Source organism: Triturus cristatus, chromosome 5_1, assembly GCF_964204655.1.
Source record: "Triturus cristatus chromosome 5_1, aTriCri1.1, whole genome shotgun sequence".
Lineage (NCBI taxonomy): Eukaryota > Metazoa > Chordata > Amphibia > Caudata > Salamandridae > Triturus > Triturus cristatus.
In genome coordinates, this window is record NC_140587.1 from 574,062,602 (window position 1) to 574,083,470 (window position 20,869).

Here is a 20,869-nt window from a genome sequence, read left to right on the forward strand (position 1 = left end):
TTGGACACATATTATCCCAAGAGAAGTCATCATCTGGAGAACATGTGTCTCTATGAAGTGTTACAGAACTACATTTATTCACGGAAAGCTGCAGAAGACATCAACAGTGGAAAATATAAAGTTGTTGGTGAAGAAGGATGTTTGGTGAAGCAAACCAAAGGAAGTTTGATAAATCACCGGAAGCTGAGTTGCGACACTACCGACAAGAAAGAATTTTACTACTTGGCTCTTTTACAGTTGTTTAAACCATGGCGTACAGAGGATGAACTACTGGGAGAATTCCAGAGCTATGAAGATTCTTTTAATGCTTGTAAAGACAGCATACAATGCAGTACATTCTCAACTTATCTGCAAATGTTAAATGAAGAAATTGAACAGGAAACTACAATTGCAGCAGAAATAGCTAGAGACAGTTCTCAGGACAGCCAAAGTTCAGGAACATACAGTCAAGATCCCCTAGGACAACCAATCGTTGAAAATGAAGCATCAATAGCCATGAATGAAGTGGAAACGGCTATGAATCAAGGTCAAGAAGAATTTATAGACTTAGAAAATTTGGAAAGACAACTGAATCAAGAGCAGCAACAAATTTATGAAGAGATCAAAAACAAAATTGATCACGGATTTCTACATATCAAAAAAGAGTGCTCATGCACATCATTTCATCCAATCAGGATGTATGTAAGCGGACAAGCTGGCACTGGAAAAAGTTTCCTAATTAAAGTCATCAGAAGCTACCTAAAGCAAAAAACGGATTCTACTTTGTCTTGTGTGGTTACTGCTCCAACTGGGTTAGCAGCATATAACATAAAAGGAATCACCTTACATCGTTTGCTAATGTTACCAGTGGAGCATGAGAACAAAATACAATTCAACAAGCTAACTGGAGAAGCATCCTTGGAAGTTTCAAGAGTATTGAAGAAGATGCAAGTTCTCATTATTGATGAGGTGAGCATGGTATCGAACTTAATGCTTGCCTTTGTGCATTTAAGAATGCAGCAAATTTTGAAGACAGACTATGACGTGTTATTTGGTGGAAAACACGTCATAGTTTTTGGGGATCTTTTGCAACTTACTCCAGTTAAAGGACAACCAGTGTTTAATACTGTGACACATGAAGACACGAAGAAGTCATTGGGAAGCATTGGAAATACAAATATTTGGTCCTTCTTTGAGTACAAGGAACTTACAACTAATATGAGGCAAGCAAACGATGAAGAATATGGAAGTATTCTGAAAGATATCAGGATTGGAATACTCACAGAAGTTGGGAAAAAAGCATTACAGAGTCGGCTGCTACATAATTTATTTCCAAAGGAAGAAATAGTTGCAGAGAAAATATACAAGAATATTGCAGAAAACAAAAGTGTCATCTGCTTAATGCCAACTCTACGTGAATGCTCAATATTTAATGAGGAGCTTTTGAAATTGGAAAAGGAAGACATCAGGAAATTGGAAGCAGTGGACAAAATTGAGGATGGAAGAATTACTGTCACAGTAACAGGCAAACTGAAAAATAAATTGGACTCACTAGAGAAGAACATCTCCAAAACAGCAGGATTAGAAAAAAATCTATATGTTTGCATGAACTGTAGAGTGTTTTTAAGGAGAAATTTGGATGTTGAGAAAGGCTTAGTGAATGGAGCAATGGGAAGAGTTGTGGGTTTTATTAATTATCAGAAAAAAGAAGGAATTGAATGTTTAAAAATAAAATTTGATCAGATAGAAGAAGTTAAAGATATTTGTCGTTGTACAGTTCGTTTTATGCTTGTGAAAGACTTATATGTACGTAGGAAGCAGTTTCCGTTTTCTCTAGCATATGCTGTAACTATTCACAAGTCTCAAGGATTGACTGTAGATTGTGCATTTGTGAACATTGGTTCAACTGTGTTCAAAGAAGGTATGGCATATGTAGCTTTGTCACGAGTCAAAACATTATCAGGTTTATTCATGATAGACTTTGATGACTCAAAAGTTAGTGCTGATACAAACTGTGTAAAGGAGTATAATAGATTAAGAAGAAGCTATGCTCCTCATTTAGGTCAGTATCCTGTGTTGGAGAAACGTGTAGTTTCTCGTAAAAGGAGAAATGAGAATATCTGTAATGAAGATATAGAGAAGAGGAAAAAAAAGAGGAGTGATGTAATTGCAAGCAAAAAGAAAAAGGAAAATGAAGAACAGGTTGTAGGATGTCATTTTGAAAATAGCTCTGGTGTCAACTGCTATGCAAATGTAGTGCTGAATGTTGCATTTTATCTGGAAAGTTTGCAAGAGCAGATAATAGTAAATCAGGGAAAAAGATTCTGTTCAGAGCTGAGTCTCCTTTTTCAAAAGCTGAGTAAAGATAAAACTCAAATAGAAAGTGCTACTGACATTAGAAAACTTTTAGATGTATGTTCAGGACGAACACAGTTTTCTCAAAATGAACAGCAAGATGCACACGAATTTTTGATGTATTTTCTTCAGGTAGTGGAAGAAGAAGGAGTTCCCATTGACATTTTTTTTGGTCTCTCTTATAAATGGGAACATAGTTGTGATAATTGTTATAATATATGTGGCTCTATTGTTGATAATGAAAGGTTTATTTATTTGACATTGCCAGAGAGTAAAACAGTCACTTTTGCAAAATTAGTTAAAGATGCTAATCATAGCATGAAATGTGGTGAGTGTAATTCTGACATGTTATCAACATTAATTTTAAGGGAATACGGACAGTATGTAATTTTAATGATGCAACGATGTAGAGCTGATGGATCAAAATTGGATACTTTAATAAAGAAGTTTACAGGACAGCAATTATCAATTTCAGGAAAAACTTTTGTAACTGTTGCAATAATTTTCCATGATGGACCTACTGTTACTTCTGGACATTACACAGTTTATCTAAAATGTGAAAAAGGCTGGACACTGTGTAATGATTCCCAATTGATTTTCAAACAACGTTTGCCTTTTGATTTAGCAAATTCCTATCTAATCTTCCTGAAACCTAAATTTTAGAGAGACTTGGCAAGATCTGGACAAAATAATTTTACCATTTTACTGGATTACCATTGCAATTTTGTAGAAAAAATATTTTTAAAATTATCATTTGGCCTAAAGGAAAGATAACCAATTGTAATGTGGACTTTTTTAATTTTTAATGCAATTTTGAAAAACCAATAATTTAGAGATAATCGGTAACTTCTGCACATTTTAAATTTTGGAATGCTATTGAACTGCCATTGGAAATTTTTTTCAAAAATGATTTAAAAAATTACTATTTGGCCATGTGGAAAAGTAAGCAATTCTATTGTGGACTAAATAAATTATTCAAAAAATTTTCGTGAACCAAAATGTTACAGAGAATCGGTGAGATCTGGACAGATTAAACTTTAGAATTTTAATGGATTTCCCTTGGAAATTTATTCCAGGAAAAAAAAAAAAATACTATTTGGCCTAAAGGAAATAAAATCAGATGTATTTTGGAGTTATTTGAGATATAATATTGTGATTATACTTCTCAAACAAACATATCAGACGGTATTTTAAAGAAAAAAGTATTGTTTTTAGATGATATTTTTTTAGAATAATATGCATTTCTGTAATGATAAGTTTAAGTGAGAAGAGATTCTGGGCTTTTTTAATACAATCTTTGTGATTGTTAATTTTTTTTGCCCGCTGTAAAATGATGAATGCAATTGCTTTCACAATTAATAGTGAAATGCAATTTATTCTGAAAACAGCAAAAATAAGGCAAAAATATTTTTTGGTAAAAAATGTAAATATGTGTACTGTATTATTAAATGGTTTAAAAATATTAATACTTTTTTCTTTATTTTCAGATCGATATAGAAAATTTTCGGAAACTACAACCATTTTAAAAACTATTTTTTAAAAAAACAAATGAATAAATATTTTTTTGAGTGAGTATGGTAAGTCAATAATAAAAATTGTAGTCTCTCAAGGACTTTATAATGTGATAAATGATTTTTAGTGTTTTTTTTAAAAAAATAAAAAAAAGGTACGCTTACCGTACGCGTACGGTAAAAAAAAAAAAAAAAAAGTTTTTAAAAACAAGTAAAAAAAAGATGGAAGATAAGGTTGGCTCTTAAAAGAACCGTTGTGTTCATGCAGGGACAGAGGAAAGGAAGCATGGGAAAATCATTCAAAGCTACAAATGTGCTGATCTATTTTGTTGTTTACTAGGGAAACACTGGTCTCCCTATGACAAATTAGACCTTTACAAAATGTGCAATGAATATCAACCTTCCGAAATCGAAGGTTCATTTCCAGAGGGCCAGCAAAAGGAGATTCTCCCCCCACAGATGAAGGGCTCACCTGACCTGCAGAAGAAGGAGTAAGCCCTGCAGGTGATGGTCCAGGCTGAGCTGCTGTGGATGTACTGGCTCGTCTTTCTGAAGAGTTACCTCCAAAAAGATGACCATGTGTCCTTCTGTGTACATCCTGGAGGTGTCTCTTCATGGTGTGATTCCCAAAGGAATACTTCCTGTTAGGATTACCTCTAGAAAGTACACGCTTACACAGCTTGCAAGTAACTAAGGGTGCATTCACCTTTTGCTGGCCTTCTGGAAAAGTAAAATAATCCCAAACATAAGATGGCTTTACTTTCCTCGCTCTCTGCCTCAAGACAGTGCTGCTGGTGCTAGCCTCACTCTCAGAAGAGCTCTGCTGTTCTGCCATCGTATCCCAAAGACAAACCAGCTCCTTCTCCCAAGGGATCACAAGCAGAAATGAGGGGAATGGGTGTGGTGTAGGAGAGTTCTAGAACTGAAAGTACTTTCAACCAATCAAAAGTTGTGTTTCATGATCACATGACCTACCGTACGCTTACGGTACGCTTACGGTGCGCTTACGGTGCGCTTACGGCAAAAAGTACGCATGCGCGTAAAAAAGACACGCGCTTGCGCGCATGCGCATAACAGTCACTCCCCGGCACTTCCGCGTAACGTGCGCGTGTGGCGTAAGCGCGCACGCGACCCACGCGCAGTACGCGCGGCTACGCAAAGTACGTAACTATACGCAAGCAGCGTAGATAGATTACGGGCGTTGCGTAAACCGTACGCTTACCGTGAGCTTACGGTACGCGTACTATAAAAAAAACAAAAAAAAAAAAAAAAAAACTGGAAATAAATTTTACATGTTTATTTTAAAAAATTAATATAAAATAAATATTTAATGATTTTAAAAATTTAAGCATAGTCTTTATAAAAGGTAAGAAAATTAAATTAAAAATATGTTTGAAAAAAATGAAGAATAAAAAAAAAAAATAGCATTTAAAAAACCTTGCAAATTCACTGAAAAAACCATGGGTTTCACACACGTTATAGTTAGGAATTAGCATTTAAAAAACCTTAGAAATTCACTGAAAAAACCATAGGTTTCACACACGTTATAGTTAGGAATTAGCATTTAAAAAACCTTAGAAATTCAGTGAAAAAACCATAGGTTTCACACATGTTATAGTTAGCTGGACATTTTACTCGTAAAAAACCAATGAAATTGCCCCGTTATAGTTAGTTCAGCTAACTATAACTCGCGCGCCCGCAATGCACTGCTGATGACGTCACATATTACATCACTCATGACATGGTCAGTGACATCACTCATGACATCACTGATGACATCTCAAATGACATCACTGATGACATCACTGATGACATCATCCTTGTGATAGAGTGGCAGACCTCCTCTCACCTTAATATAAGCTTTGATACACACATTCAAAAATAGAGACTAAAATTTTCAAAACAATGGACATACCAATACCAGTTACAACAACCTCTTCAGTAATTCTAAGATCAACATACACATCCACTCATTCACCAACAGTCCTATACAGTCACTCATACATGTACTCACTCATCATATGTACTCATACACCTATACATCCTGTTACATAATGCCACTCATCCATAGAGTTACTCACACACATAGTCACTCATGCTAGTAAAGAATCAAACATACATTCACCTGCATATACAGTTATACACACACCACCACACTTACTTCTACGGAAACTTACACATACTTAGTCTTTTAAACAATCACTTATAGAAACACATACTTATTCATACAGGAACTCTTTCAATCTCTCCCTCTCACATATACTCACATATATACACCAATAGTCACATATACTAGTTTAAAACATATGTAGTTACTCATAAAGACACTATTGAGACAGTCATTCACTCACTAACACACCAATACACACACGCATCCACCCATGCAGTCCTGCACACATGCTCTGTTCAACACATACAAACAGTGAGTCACTCATTCATGCACCTATGCACTACGTCATACCCCCCACCGAACCATGCAGACGCTCAGACTAATACTCAAAAAAACCAACTAATAACCTATATAGACACCCATGTAGCTACTCACCAACCCATGCAGCCACTTATACACAAAGTGAAAAAATGATACAGATATTTACATATTTAAATATTACTCACTAAGCCATGTATTCACTATGATACACTTAATCAGTCAGTTACACAATCAATTTTTCAAAAAGAAATCATCCATTTAGACAGTAATATACCCATTTATTCTTCTATCAACCTTGAGATATACATATATAAAACATATTTAATTATCAGAAAAACACACATTCACTGGATGATGTCATCAGTGATGTCATCAGTGATGTCATTTGAGATGTCATCAGTGATGTCATGAGTGATGTCACTGACCATGTCATGAGTGATGTAATATGTGACGTCATCAGCAGTGCATTGCGGGCGCGCGAGTTATAGTTAGCTGAACTAACTATAACGGGGCAATTTCATTGGTTTTTTACGAGTAAAATGTCCAGCTAACTATAACATGTGTGAAACCTATGGTTTTTTCACTGAATTTCTAAGGTTTTTTAAATGCTAATTCCTAACTATAACGTGTGTGAAACCTATGGTTTTTTCAGTGAATATATATATATATATATATATATATATATATATATATATATATATATACACCAAGTTTGCTGTGCTCGGCAGTTCCCAGCCTGCGGTGTCGGTGCCTGCAAACGGTGACAGCAGCCGTTAATTATAAGTCTGGAATCCTCGATAATTCCCCAAATATAGAAAACAAGGAGCGGCACACCAGGAGACTGCACAAATTTTTATTGTGCACCAAGATCAAGGACGACGCATTTCGGCGTGTAGCTTTTTTCAAGTAACTTCCTGTACAGCACATTCCTTTAGAAATAGGCATCATTGTTCATAGACATGAACAAAATACTTTGCATTACCACCACAATCATGATACAACAATAACATAATATAAGTGTGCATTTGCAATGATAATCATTTGATGCATCCAGAAATAGTCTAAAAAATGTATCACAATTTAAATTCATCATTGTGAGAAATTTAAAAGAAATCAGTTTTTTGTGTTTTGCGGACTACGGTTAATAAAGTTTGAATTCAAACCAAGTCACGGACTGTGCATTTCAATCTCTTGACAAGTGCCAAAATAGTACATAGACATTTATGTGAGCATGATTTAACTGTTTGCATTTCGATCTTGTAATTGATTCAATATGATATACAGATATTGATGTAAACAGTATTCTAATGTCTTTTATGAGCTCTTGATCGGTCCGTCCAACAAAATGCCGCCCTACATAATTTAATAAAGTTTTGAATTACATCATTTCATAGCAGATGCACTTTATAATTCAATCAATGATCCAACAGGTATTTCGCAGTTAATTATTAAAGGGTAAAATACACAAAGCTCATAGTTTATGGTAATGCACCTATATTAATTCAACAATTCATAGGTATGTATCATAACCTATTGACATTACTAAATTCCAAGTTACGTACTCAAGAGTTGTCCTATGAGACATCGACTTAATCAGTCCTACCCAAACTTTTAGGAATGAGCTGTACGCCTGTACAAGGTGCCTAATGTGAATGTGATGTTGTAAACGTGAATGTCAACTAACACTAGTGAAGAATTATTGGGGTACAGGAAAGATCAGTGATGTCATTTCAGATGTCATCAGTGATGTCAATGACCATGTCATGAATGATGTAATATGTGACATCATCAGCAGTGGATTGCGGGCGCGCGAGATGTAGTTAGTACAACTAACTATATCGGAGGAATTTCAATGGTTTTGTTCAAATGAAATATCCAGCTTTCTATAACACCCCTAAAACCTATTACTTTTTCAGTGAATTTCTAAGGTTTTTTAAATGCTAATTCCTAACTATATCAGGCCTGAAACCTATGTTTTTTCAGTGAATTTCAAAGGTTTTGTAAATGACAGTTTTTCATGTATTAATTGTTATACTGATTTTTTTGATACTGATTTACTACATTGTTTAAACTGTTTATTTTTAGATATTTTATTTTTTTAATTACATTATACATTACAATACAAAATATACTTTCTCAGAATGAATTACTTTAGTTTAAATACTTTGCAAATAGGCAATAGACTTTTAAGTACAGTAATTACAGTTGTTGCAATGGGCAACACAATTTCAAACACAAAGCAACATTGAGCTCAATGTGAATTTCTAGCCAAATGCAATTAGCTACCTTATGGATTACTTTTCTAACCACAAGACTGGATGCTAGATTCAGTCCTTGGACATCTCCTGTAAACAGTTGAGTAAAAGCGTTTTGGTTACAGTAGTGATTTTGAAGGATTATTATTGTATTTTAAAAGCTGACACAGAAACTTTTTCACATAGAATCACCAATGTTATCCTATGGCAGAAAATTCACTTAGCAGGTAAGTACTGTTATCGTTACTTTTTCTTACTCAGTGGTGGATCCTGGATCCAGCACAGGTGAATCTCCTGTAAACAGTTGAAAGAATGTGTTTAAGTCATACAGACGATTTTTTTGGAATATTTTTAGTTTGTGAAAATAGACAGAAACTTTTCTACTTAAAACCACACAATGGATTCCTATGGAAAGAAATACAAGTCACTGGTAAGTACGCTTAGAATTACTTTTCAGGGTCAGTGCTGGTCTAAAAGATGCAGCACTGGGTTCTCTCCTGATAACAGGTGAGTAAATCGGAATTCGTAGTTCGGCTGATTTTAGAGGAATATTTGTACATTTCAAAAATGGACACAAAAACTTTTCTGCTGAAAACCACACAATGGATTCCTATGGAAAGAGATACAAGTTACTGGTAAGTACGCTTAGAATTACCTTTCAGGGTCAGTGCTGGTCTAAAAGATGCAGCCCTGGGTTCTCTCCAGATAACAGGTGAGTAAATTGGAATTCGTAGTTCGGCTGATTTTAGAGGAATATTTGTACGTTTCAAAAATGGACACTTAGAAACTTTTCTACTGAAAACCACACAATGGGTTCATATGGAAGGAAATACAAGTTACTGGTAAGTATTAGAATTACTTTTCAGGGTCAGTGCTGGTCTAAAAGATGCAGCCCTGGGTTCTCTCCTGATAACAGGTGAGTAAATTGGAATTCGTAGTTCGGCTGATTTTAGAGGAATATTTCTACGTTTCAAAAATGGACACTTAGAAACTTTTCTACTGAAAACCACACAATGGATTCCTATGGAAAGAAATACAAGTTACTGGTAAGTACGCTTAGAATTACTTTTCAGGGTCAGTGCTGGTCTAAAAGATGCAGCACTGGGTTCTTTCCAGATAACAGGTGAGTAAATCGGAATTCGCAGTTCGGCTGATTTTAAAGGAATATTTGTACATTTCAAAAATGGACACATAAACTTTTCTGCTGAAAACCCCACAATGGATTCCTATGGAAAGAAATACTAGTTACTGGCAAGTAATAGAATTACTTTTCAGGGTCAGTGCTGGTCTAAAAGATGCAGCCCTGGGTTCTCTCCAGATAACAGGTGAGTAAATCGGAATTCGTAGTTTGGCTGATTTTAGAGAAATATTTGTATGTTTCAAAAATGGACACTTAGAAACTTTTCTAGTGAAAACCACACAATGGATTCCTATGGAAGGAAATACAAGTTACTGGTAAGTATTAGAATTACTTTTCAGGGTCAGTGCTGGTCTAAAAGATGCAGCCCTGGGTTCTCTCCTGATAACAGGTGAGTAAATCGGAATTCGTAGTTCGGCTGATTTTAGAGGAATATTTGTACAATGGTAAAGGAAGGGGGCGGGGCCTGAGGTGACGTGTGCAAACACGTCCTGTGGCGCATTTTAAGTTGGGGAATTAATTCCTCTTCAATCCTGCGGTCCCCTGGGGGCCAACTAGTCCACCAGGCACCTCCAGTATGCGTCAGGGAGCTGCGTTGCAGAGAGGTGTTCAGAGTCCACGCCCCTTTTTACAACACTCTGCAACGCAGCTCCGTGGCGCTTCCTGGAGGTACCTGGTGGGCTAGTTGGCCCCTAGGGGACCTCTGGGTTGAAGAGGAATTAATTCCCCAACTTAAAATGCGCCACAGGGCGTGTTTGCACACATATCACCTCAGGCCCCGCCCCCTACCTTCACCACTGTGCAAACGTGCCCCGTGGCGTGTTTTAAGTTGGGGGATTAAGTCCCCTTGAAACCTGCGGTCCCCTGGCGGCCAACTTGCCCACCAGGTACCTCCGGTATGCGCGGTGTTCAGAGGCCACGCCCCTTTTTACAACACTCTGCAACGCAGCTCCGTGGCGCTTACTGGAGGTACCTGGGGCCACTTCTGGCCCTGGGGACCCTATCCCCGGGGCCTGGCCTTTCGTTGGAGACCGTGGGGGGGTCCCCAATCCCCCCACGGGCCCAGCCGGCTCCCCGCCTCCTGCGGGAGCCGGCATTGCTTTTCCACATGGGGAGCAGCTAATGTGCTGCTCCCCATGTGGAAAAGCAATCTGCTTTGCTTCATTGAAGCGAGAGCAGGTTTCCCTGCTCTCGCTTCAATGAAGCAAAGCAGTTTGCAATGGCAGGGTGGGAGCCGTGAGGCTCCCGCCCTGCCATTGCAAACAGCAGTGTCCCGGGGTAGGCACCCCGGGACACTGCAGGAGCCGGTCCTGGGGGGTGGCAGTCCCCAGGGCCAATACAAGGCTCCAGGAGGGGGGCCGCATGGCCCCCCTCCAACATGTACTAGTTGCCCTGGGGGGGGCAGTCCCCGGGGCTGGGGGGCCTGAGAGCCCCCCACATAAAATCGTTTTAAGCCTCGGGGGGTGGTGGTCCCCGGGGCTGGGGGGGCTGCGAGCCCCCACCTATGGTAACGAAGCACCAGGGGGTGGCGGTCCCCAGGGCTGCGGGGGGTCCGTGAGCCCCCCGCATATACAATCTTGGAGCCCTGGGGTGGTGGTCCCCGGGGCAGTGTGGGAGGGATTGGGACCCCCCCACACTTTTTTTTTTAATTATACCCTCGGGATTTGGCCCCCAGGGTCAAATTAGAATAGTCAGCGCAATTTTTTTTTTTTTTCGGCCGAAATTCGCGCTGCTTGCGCGAATCTCGCCGATTTTTTTTTTTTTTTCTTTTTTTGGCCCTGGGGGTCCTTGTGGGACCCCCTGAGCAGGCCTAGGGGTCAGGGTGTTTCTACCCTGCTCCCTTGTCGCGTTTTCCGCGTTTGTTTTTTAGGTTTCTTGTGCCTCGGTTCTACCGAGTCACAAGATGGCTGCCAACACTTCCTGATCTGGAGTGTTGACAGCCAATTAGAATACAGCTCGTGCACGGCAGGGTGCACGCTGGGTGCGGGGAGGGTGCGCAGATCCTCCGAGGCCATAGATATATCTATCTTCTCTCTAATTTTCTCAGGAACTACTGAACGGATTTACACCATTTAAGCAAAAGGCATGAGTCTGAACTGAGGACTACCTCTTTGCCAAATTTGGTGTAATTCTGTTCAGCAGTTCGGGCTGTAGCTGCGTCAACAGGTCCTATGGGAAAATGCATGGGGAAAACGCGTTTTGGGACCCCCATTTTTTCTTGGCTCCCGCCTGACGAATCACCGTGAAAGTTTCAGGATAGGAGCGGACCGGAGCTGGCCAAAAGTTTGGAAAATTTTGCGAAGATTCATCCATCGGCGCCAACGTTATTCCAAATAGAATGTTGTGGATTTCCTATGGAAAATAGGTCCTAACTATATGTACCTACTGGCGCTCCGCTCCTACCCTGAAAGTCTCGGGGGGATTCGTCAAGCGGGGGCTCAGATAAAAGGGGGGTCCCAAAACGCGTTTTTCCAATGCATTTTTCCATAGGACCTTTAGACACAGCTACAGCCCGAACGGCTGAACAGAATTACTTGAAATTTGGCAGAGAGGTAGTCCTCAGGTCAAGGAAGTGCCTTTTGTAGGTTTGGTGTAAATCTGTTCAGTGGATTCTGAGAAAATAGCCTTTAAATCAATATATATATCTGAGCCAGCTTACGGTGCGCTTACGGTACGCTTACCGTACGCGTACGGTGGCGTGCGCGAGCGCGATTCTGATTGGCTCTTAGATCTTAGTAAACATTCGAATCGGTCGAAACCAGGAAGCGGCGGCCGCCATTTCGTGTGTTTCACTCAGAAAAAAAAAGAGTGATATCTTGAAAAGGGGGAAGGAGGAGAGTTACAGACCCCCTAACATTTGTAAGGGGGTCAAAGGAGGACAGAAAAGTACAAAGACAACATTTATTGATTTTAAAAAAAATCGCGGGGTACGCGTACGGTAAGCTTACCGTAAGCGTACGGAAGAAAAAAAAAATAAAAAAAGAAATGAAATTCAGATTTAAGTGTTTAGATATTAGGGGGCTCTAAAAAGAGCCGTTGTGTTTATGAAGTGATTTTTTAGTGGTACCTACAAGTAAGTACCGATGCAGAGTCTAAGGTTCAAGAGGAAGACTCTGTTCCCTTCATCATTGAAGTGCACACCATCTCCTCTATAAATTTCTTGCATGTCGTAACGCAAGTTGTTGTGGTAAATGGAACCCATACCATAGTCACGGAGGAAAGCAGAAACAGATTTGTTGACGTGCTTTCTTGCTTTGTCAATCTGCGGACAGAAATGATTGGACCAGTTCCATTTTTGCCTTTGGCATATGTTAGAAAACACAAAGGCAGTTTTAGGGAAAAGTGAAAACAGTTGTGCAAAGGTGTCCTTCATAAGCATTTCCAGACCTACCCCAGTCAAAGTGCCTAGGTCATTGCCACCACAGTGCACTATTATGAGGTCAGGGTGTTGGATGTGCATGAAGGATTTCACCAATGGCATCAATTGGTGCCACTTTAACCCTCTCTGACCAATCCATTTAATGTCTACATTTGGCAAAGCAAGGTCTCTCACCATATCTGTTTTCTCTGCATACTTTTCACTCCAGAAGACATAGCTGTGCCCTACAATCCACACTGTGAACATCTTCAAAGGAGAACTGGATGCACTCAGGAGGTGTCTTTCAGTAGAATGGCAATATGAAAAGAAAGACAGTTTGGAAATGGAGGCATACATATTTTTTTCATAAAAAAAAGAACTGATTGGCTGTTTCATACCATTCTAGAATAAAAACTAGGCTGTATGTGTAAATTAATAGAAGCATGTTTTGTATTGGTACAGAAAAATGTATTACCAAAGAACAGTACTATGGATTTGCTGTTAGGTTTGAAAAGTCAAGCACTCTTGCTCTGTGGAATTGAAACATTGTTTGGTGAACTTCTGACCTAACTCCACACAGCAGTGTTCCATGAGCTGTTGCTATGGTAGCAGGCAGAAGTCAAGTTGGGGAAGGGTACTAGGCAGAAGTCAAGTTGGGGGAAGGGTACTTTTGGAAAAGGGTTGGTTTTCAACCAATAGAAATGTGTGATTACATTTGAAAAAAAGGGGGAAGCACTGAGATTTGAAATTAACATGTATATGTGTGGAAAAAGAGAGGGAAAGTTTGCCATTATCTGGTTCTGCTGAGAGGAGAGAGGTGTAAAGAACAGAGATCCTGGCTCTGATAATCTGCTGTTTGAGTGCCACATTTCTTTCACAGCTAACTAATTTTAAAGGTGAGTTTAGAGTTTGAGAGGGGATGTATATGGTAAATTAAGAAATGAATAATAGAAATGGAATTCCTTTTGTTGAAGTTGTGTTTATTATTTTCTGTTTTGGGAGAAATTTAAATGTGAGGAACATGTAAAATATTATGGACTATGTTTTCACGATAAATTAAGGTGTACTGGTAAAAATAAAGAATACTTTAAGGGTTTGAGGTTTCAGTCAGTAATGCAAATACATTCAGCATCACTAAGGCTGGTTGCCCTTGCTGGAGTGTAGGCAGTCAACCAGGTTACACATGGTGCTGGTCTGAAAAAGCAGTTTGGACATGTGCTTTTTTAAGAATCTGAAAAGTGGATTCATAATGTGTCAGTCTGTAAAAGTGTTTTTCACTTGCCAAAAAAAAGAGTAGTAAGTGTGCTTTCAAATTGGCAAAGAAATTTCGTTTTGTGACTAATGTGAAAACATGACTCTGTGTGCAAATAGGAATTACAGGCAGAGATTTATTGCGTATTGCTCTGGTGATTTCACAGTTGCATTAGATGGAAAGGGGGAGCCATTTTTTGGTGCAGAAGCAGACTCTTAGCACACACCCAGCTGCTTACCCTGTGGAATCATGCACAGTATTCACAAGCGAGTGGGGTTTGAGGTTTCAGTCAGTAATGCAAATACATTCAGCATCACTAAGGCTGGTTGCCCTTGCTGGAGTGTAGGCAGTCAACCAGGTTACACATGGTGCTGGTCTGAAAAAGCAGTTTGGACATGTGCTTTTTTAAGAATCTGAAAAGTGGATTCATAATGTGTCAGTCTGTAAAAGTGTTTTTCACTTGCCAAAAAAAAGAGTAGTAAGTGTGCTTTCAAATTAGCAAAGAAATTTCGTTTTGTGACTAATGTGAAAACATGACTCTGTGTGCAAATAGGAATTACAGGCAGAGATTTATTGCGTATTGCTCTGGTGATTTCACAGTTGCATTAGATGGAAAGGGGGAGCCATTTTTTGGTGCAGAAGCAGACTCTTAGCACACACCCAGCTGCTTACCCTGTGGAATCATGCACAGTATTCACAAGCGAGTGGGGTTTGAGGTTTCAGTCAGTAATGCAAATACATTCAGCATCACTAAGGCTGGTTGCCCTTGCTGGAGTGTAGGCAGTCAACCAGGTTACACATGGTGCTGGTCTGAAAAAGCAGTTTGGACATGTGCTTTTTTAAGAATCTGAAAAGTGGATTCATAATGTGTCAGTCTGTAAAAGTGTTTTTCACTTGCCAAAAAAAAGAGTAGTAAGTGTGCTTTCAAATTGGCAAAGAAATTTCGTTTTGTGACTAATGTGAAAACATGACTCTGTGTGCATATAGGAATTACAGGCAGAGATTTATTGCGTATTGCTCTGGTGATTTCACAGTTGCATTAGATGGAAAGGGGGAGCCATTTTTTGGTGCAGAAGCAGACTCTTAGCACACACCCAGCTGCTTACCCTGTGGAATCATGCACAGTATTCACAAGCGAGTGGGGTTTGAGGTTTCAGTCAGTAATGCAAATACATTCAGCATCACTAAGGCTGGTTGCCCTTGCTGGAGTGTAGGCAGTCAACCAGGTTACACATGGTGCTGGTCTGAAAAAGCAGTTTGGACATGTGCTTTTTTAAGAATCTGAAAAGTGGATTCATAATGTGTCAGTCTGTAAAAGTGTTTATCACTTGCCAAAAAAAAGAGTAGTAAGTGTGCTTTCAAATTGGCAAAGAAATTTCGTTTTGTGACTAATGTGAAAACATGACTCTGTGTGCAAATAGGAATTACAGGCAGAGATTTATTGCGTATTGCTCTGGTGATTTCACAGTTGCATTAGATGGAAAGGGGGAGCCATTTTTTGGTGCAGAAGCAGACTCTTAGCACACACCCAGCTGCTTACCCTGTGGAATCATGCACAGTATTCACAAGCGAGTGGGGTTTGAGGTTTCAGTCAGTAATGCAAATACATTCAGCATCACTAAGGCTGGTTGCCCTTGCTGGAGTGTAGGCAGTCAACCAGGTTACACATGGTGCTGGTCTGAAAAAGCAGTTTGGACATGTGCTTTTTTAAGAATCTGAAAAGTGGATTCATAATGTGTCAGTCTGTAAAAGTGTTTATCACTTGCCAAAAAAAAGAGTAGTAAGTGTGCTTTCAAAATGGCAAAGAAATTTCGTTTTGTGACTAATGTGAAAACATGACTCTGTGTGCAAATAGGAATTACAGGCAGAGATTTATTGCGTATTGCTCTGGTGAGTTCACAGTTGCATTAGATGGAAAGGGGGAGCCATTTTTTGGTGCAGAAGCAGACTCTTAGCACACACCCAGCTGCTTACCCTGTGGAATCATGCACAGTATTCACAAGCGAGTGGGGTTTGAGGTTTCAGTCAGTAATGCAAATACATTCAGCATCACTAAGGCTGGTTGCCCTTGCTGGAGTGTAGGCAGTCAACCAGGTTACACATGGTGCTGGTCTGAAAAAGCAGTTTGGACATGTGCTTTTTTAAGAATCTGAAAAGTGGATTCATAATGTGTCAGTCTGTAAAAGTGTTTATCACTTGCCAAAAAAAAGAGTAGTAAGTGTGCTTTCAAATTGGCAAAGAAATTTCGTTTTGTGACTAATGTGAAAACATGACTCTATGTGCAAATAGGAATTACAGGCAGAGATTTATTGCGTATTGCTCTGGTGATTTCACAGTTGCATTAGATGGAAAGGGGGAGCCATTTTTTGGTGCAGAAGCAGACTCTTAGCACACACCCAGCTGCTTACCCTGTGGAATCATGCACAGTATTCACAAGCGAGTGGGGTTTGAGGTTTCAGTCAGTAATGCAAATACATTCAGCATCACTAAGGCTGGTTGCCCTTGCTGGAGTGTAGGCAGTCACCCAGGTTACACATGGTGCTGGTCTGAAAAAGCAGTTTGGACATGTGCTTTTTTAAGAATCTGAAAAGTGGATTCATAATGTGTCAGTCTGTAAAAGTGTTTATCACTTGCCAAAAAAAAGAGTAGTAAGTGTGCTTTCAAAATGGCAAAGAAATTTTGTTTTGTGACTAATGTGAAAAAATGACTCTGTGTGCATATAGGAATTACAGGCAGAGATTTATTGCGTATTGCTCTGGTGATTTCACAGTTGCATTAGATGGAAAGGGGGAGCCATTTTTTGGTGCAGAAGCAGACTCTTAGCACACACCCAGCTGCTTACCCTGTGGAATCATGCACAGTATTCACAAGCGAGTGGGGTTTGAGGTTTCAGTCAGTAATGCAAATACATACAGCATCACTAAGGCTGGTTGCCCTTGCTGGAGTGTAGGCAGTCACCCAGGTTACACATGGTGCTGGTCTGAAAAAGCAGTTTTCTGCCTAATTTCAAAGCATGACTTTGTGTGCACACAGGAATTATTTTTAGAAATTTAATTTGTGAAGGTGTTATTGTGATTTTCATTTATAGGAAAGGGGTTTATAGTATTTTAAGATTTCTAAAGAACATAAAAAATGTAGTAATATATTTAAATAAAATAAAGGAATTTTTTTTTAGTTTTTTTCAGGTATTGCTGAAGAGCAGTGAACAAAATTTAAGATGCCTACAAAATCCAGAGTAAAGAAAGACCACAAAAAAAACCTATATTTGAAGACAACTGGAGGACCTAAGTTAGTTGGAGATGCTCATGTTGGGAAAAAGAAAAAATCTTCTTTCTTTTAAAGAACATATTAAAAAAAAGGAAAAATGTACAAAATGTCTGTACTGGAAAAAATGTTTTCAATAGAAAAGGAGAGGAAAAAATTGAGCATTTAGTTAATGCAAATATACCTTCTGCAACTAAAAAGATAAACTTAAACAGAAAAACAGCGTTTAAAGAGATACGTAGAAAAATGTTTCAGAGAAGAGTTATGTCCAATTTGATAAAGGATGTGAAGAAATATAAGCAAAAGGCTAAGTTTTATAAGAGAAAAAAAGAAATTGAAGCCATTGCAGCAAAGGCATTAGAATTAAAAAGGAAACTATTCATTTTAATTTTGAATAGGATGCGTACATTAGATAAAATGGTTAATGTACTGAAATCACAAAGCAAAAGGAAAAGAGTAGTGAACAGAACAAACTTTTGTAAAGTGTTTTTAGGAAAATGGATGCATAGTTCAAGTAGTGAACCTTTTTTTAATGAAGAGAGCTATTTTCAAAGTAATAGTTTGCTGCATGCAGTTGACACCAGAGGTCGTGCTTACGAAGTGAAAAATGGTTGCATAATGGAGAAGGAGATAATGGTTCCAAGAGATGAGGTACAAGTGATGGCGGATGAGGCTATGGGGAGACGTCCTAAAGCCCCAGTGTACACTTGGAATTGTAGTAGTATTTGCCCTGTGCGTCAGGAATCTATTGATAAATTTCGTGAGTTTCTAAGAGAATATAGTAAAAAAAGTGTAAAACAGAAGATTAAGGTGCTTCAAAGTCTGGATCCATGCAGAGTGAGAGAGAATACTGGTTTGCAGGGTCATTCTCTGGCTTGTCTATCTAGAAAAGTGTGTAATAGTGTTTTCCATCATTTTAGGATGCTGGCTGTTCATCATACTGAAATGAGAAAGTTTGTGAGATGGTTGTATTTTGCTAAAAGTCCAGCAATAAAGTTAGATGAATTGAATAGGGCTCTGTTCCGTGGATCGGTATCAGATGTAGAGAAGGTTGTTGATGAAATTCAGTTTTGTTACTTTGGTCCTGAACAAAACAGTGCAGAAAAGGACACAGTAAATGAGGAAGAAGTGGAAGAGAATGTAGAACCCTCTGTAAGTAAGACATTTAATGATCACATAACAAAATTTGCAATAATCTCTAATGAAAGACCAAATATTACTTGTATTTGTTGCCGCAGAACTCATTATAGAAAACAAACCAGGTATGTTGATCTCTATAGAAAAAGTGAAAATGAAGATAATTATAAGTGGAAGGATTTTGGCTCATATATATTTCTTGAAAATTGTTTTGAATTGGGTGAAGTTCAGCGTATTTGTAAATACTGTTATAATAAGTTAGAAGAAAATAGAATGCCGACCAGAGCTGTACATAATTATTTAGAATTGGATGCAATTCCTGCTGAACTTTCTGAATTAAATACATATGAGTCTATACTCATTCAATGTGTTCATCCGTTCCAGACCATAGTACGTATGGAGCCCAAAACTGGTAAATTACCTCCTTCAGATTTACTGAGAGGTTTAAAAGGTAGAGTGGTGTATTTGCCCTTGGATTTGAAAAAAAATATGGAAACTATTGATGCGGATACTTTGGAAACTGAACCATTAATTATTCTGGTTAATGGTGTACCTACAAAGAATAAGAAGATTTGGCAGGAGCTGGTAGATGTACGGAAAGTACAAAGAGCAAATTTGTATTTGAAAAGGAATAACAAATGGTATGAATCAATTTATATAGAAGAAGAAGAAGAAGAAGATTTACAAGAAGACACAGAAACACCAACTGGACAAATTGAAAAAGTGGACAAGTCAAAGGAAGAAGAAATTTATGAACATTTTAGAATACATCCTCTTCATTCAAAAGAAGTTATGGGAGACAATATTGATCTGTTTCAGATGAAGAAAGCAAAAGGAACTCCCGTGAGTGTATGGGAGGAGAGCTTGGAAGCTCGATGTTTTCCCCAGCTGTTTCCTACAGGAAAAGGAGGACGATACGATGAACGTCCGGAACAGATTCCAGCTTCTGAGTATCGGACTACAAGACTATATGCTGAAGATCCCAGATTTCGACAAAGTATTCCTTATTTGTTCCATCTTTTATTTAAAAGCGACTTGTCTGCACTGTCTTATGCAGTAAATCACATTTTAAAAAGTGGAGTACATTTACAAAATGTGTCTGCTAAGGATTTTATGGAGAAAGTGCAGCACCGAGATGATCATTTGGAAACACAACTGATCAATCTGATGGCTTGTCAGCGTGGGACAAATGAATATTGGTACCGACGTCATGGTGAATTAAAATGCATGTTACGGAATTTAGGAACACCAACATGGTTCCTTACCCTAAGCTGTGCTGAGTACGCTTGGGATGATTTACTGGATTTTCTACGAGAGGCAAATTCAAACATTAAAAACATCGAATACAAGACAGCAGGAGAACTGTGCTCATTGGATCCGGTTAGTGTTTGCAGATATTTCAATCATAGATTTGAGGCTATGATGTCCTTCATCTGCAATAAAAAAAATCCACCTCTTGGAGAAGTTGTGGATTTCTTTTGGAGAAAAGAGTACCAGGCAAGAGGTGCTCCTCATATTCATATGCTGTTGTGGATCAAGGATGCCCCAAAGTTTGGAACAGATACTGATGAAGCAGTGTTATCTTACATTGAAGAATATGCAACATGTGCTATACCAAAAAGCACAGAAGAGAAAAAGTTAAAGGAGCAAGTTTTACGTTTCCAAAGTCATCGGTGTGGAAAATACTGTCGACGGAAATACAAGAGCAAAGATAAATTCTACACTAAATGTCGATTTGGATTTCCTAGACCTGTTCTTTCAAATGGAAGAGTAAACAGTTTTATGTCATCTGTGAGACATACTATCACAAGAAAATCACCTAAGAATACCTACAACCTTAAAAGAAAAGAAGAATCAAAAAATATAAATGACTACAACCCAGTCATTTTATCCATGTGGAATGCTAACATGGATATACAGTATGTAGCTGACAATTCCATTGCTGTTGCTCGATATGTAACGTCTTACATTACGAAATCAGAAAAAACAGAATTGAAGGAAATGTGGGAAGAGATTTCTCACGAGAAGACTGTCAGTAAGAAGCTGTACAGTTTCAGTTTGAAGATGTTATCGCATCGAGAAATTGGATCCTACGAATGTTCAGATAGGTTATCTTCTGCAAGTCTCTACTCGAAATCAAGAAGAATAATTTGGGCAAGTTTAGGCCTTGCAGCAATGAGAAATCGGGT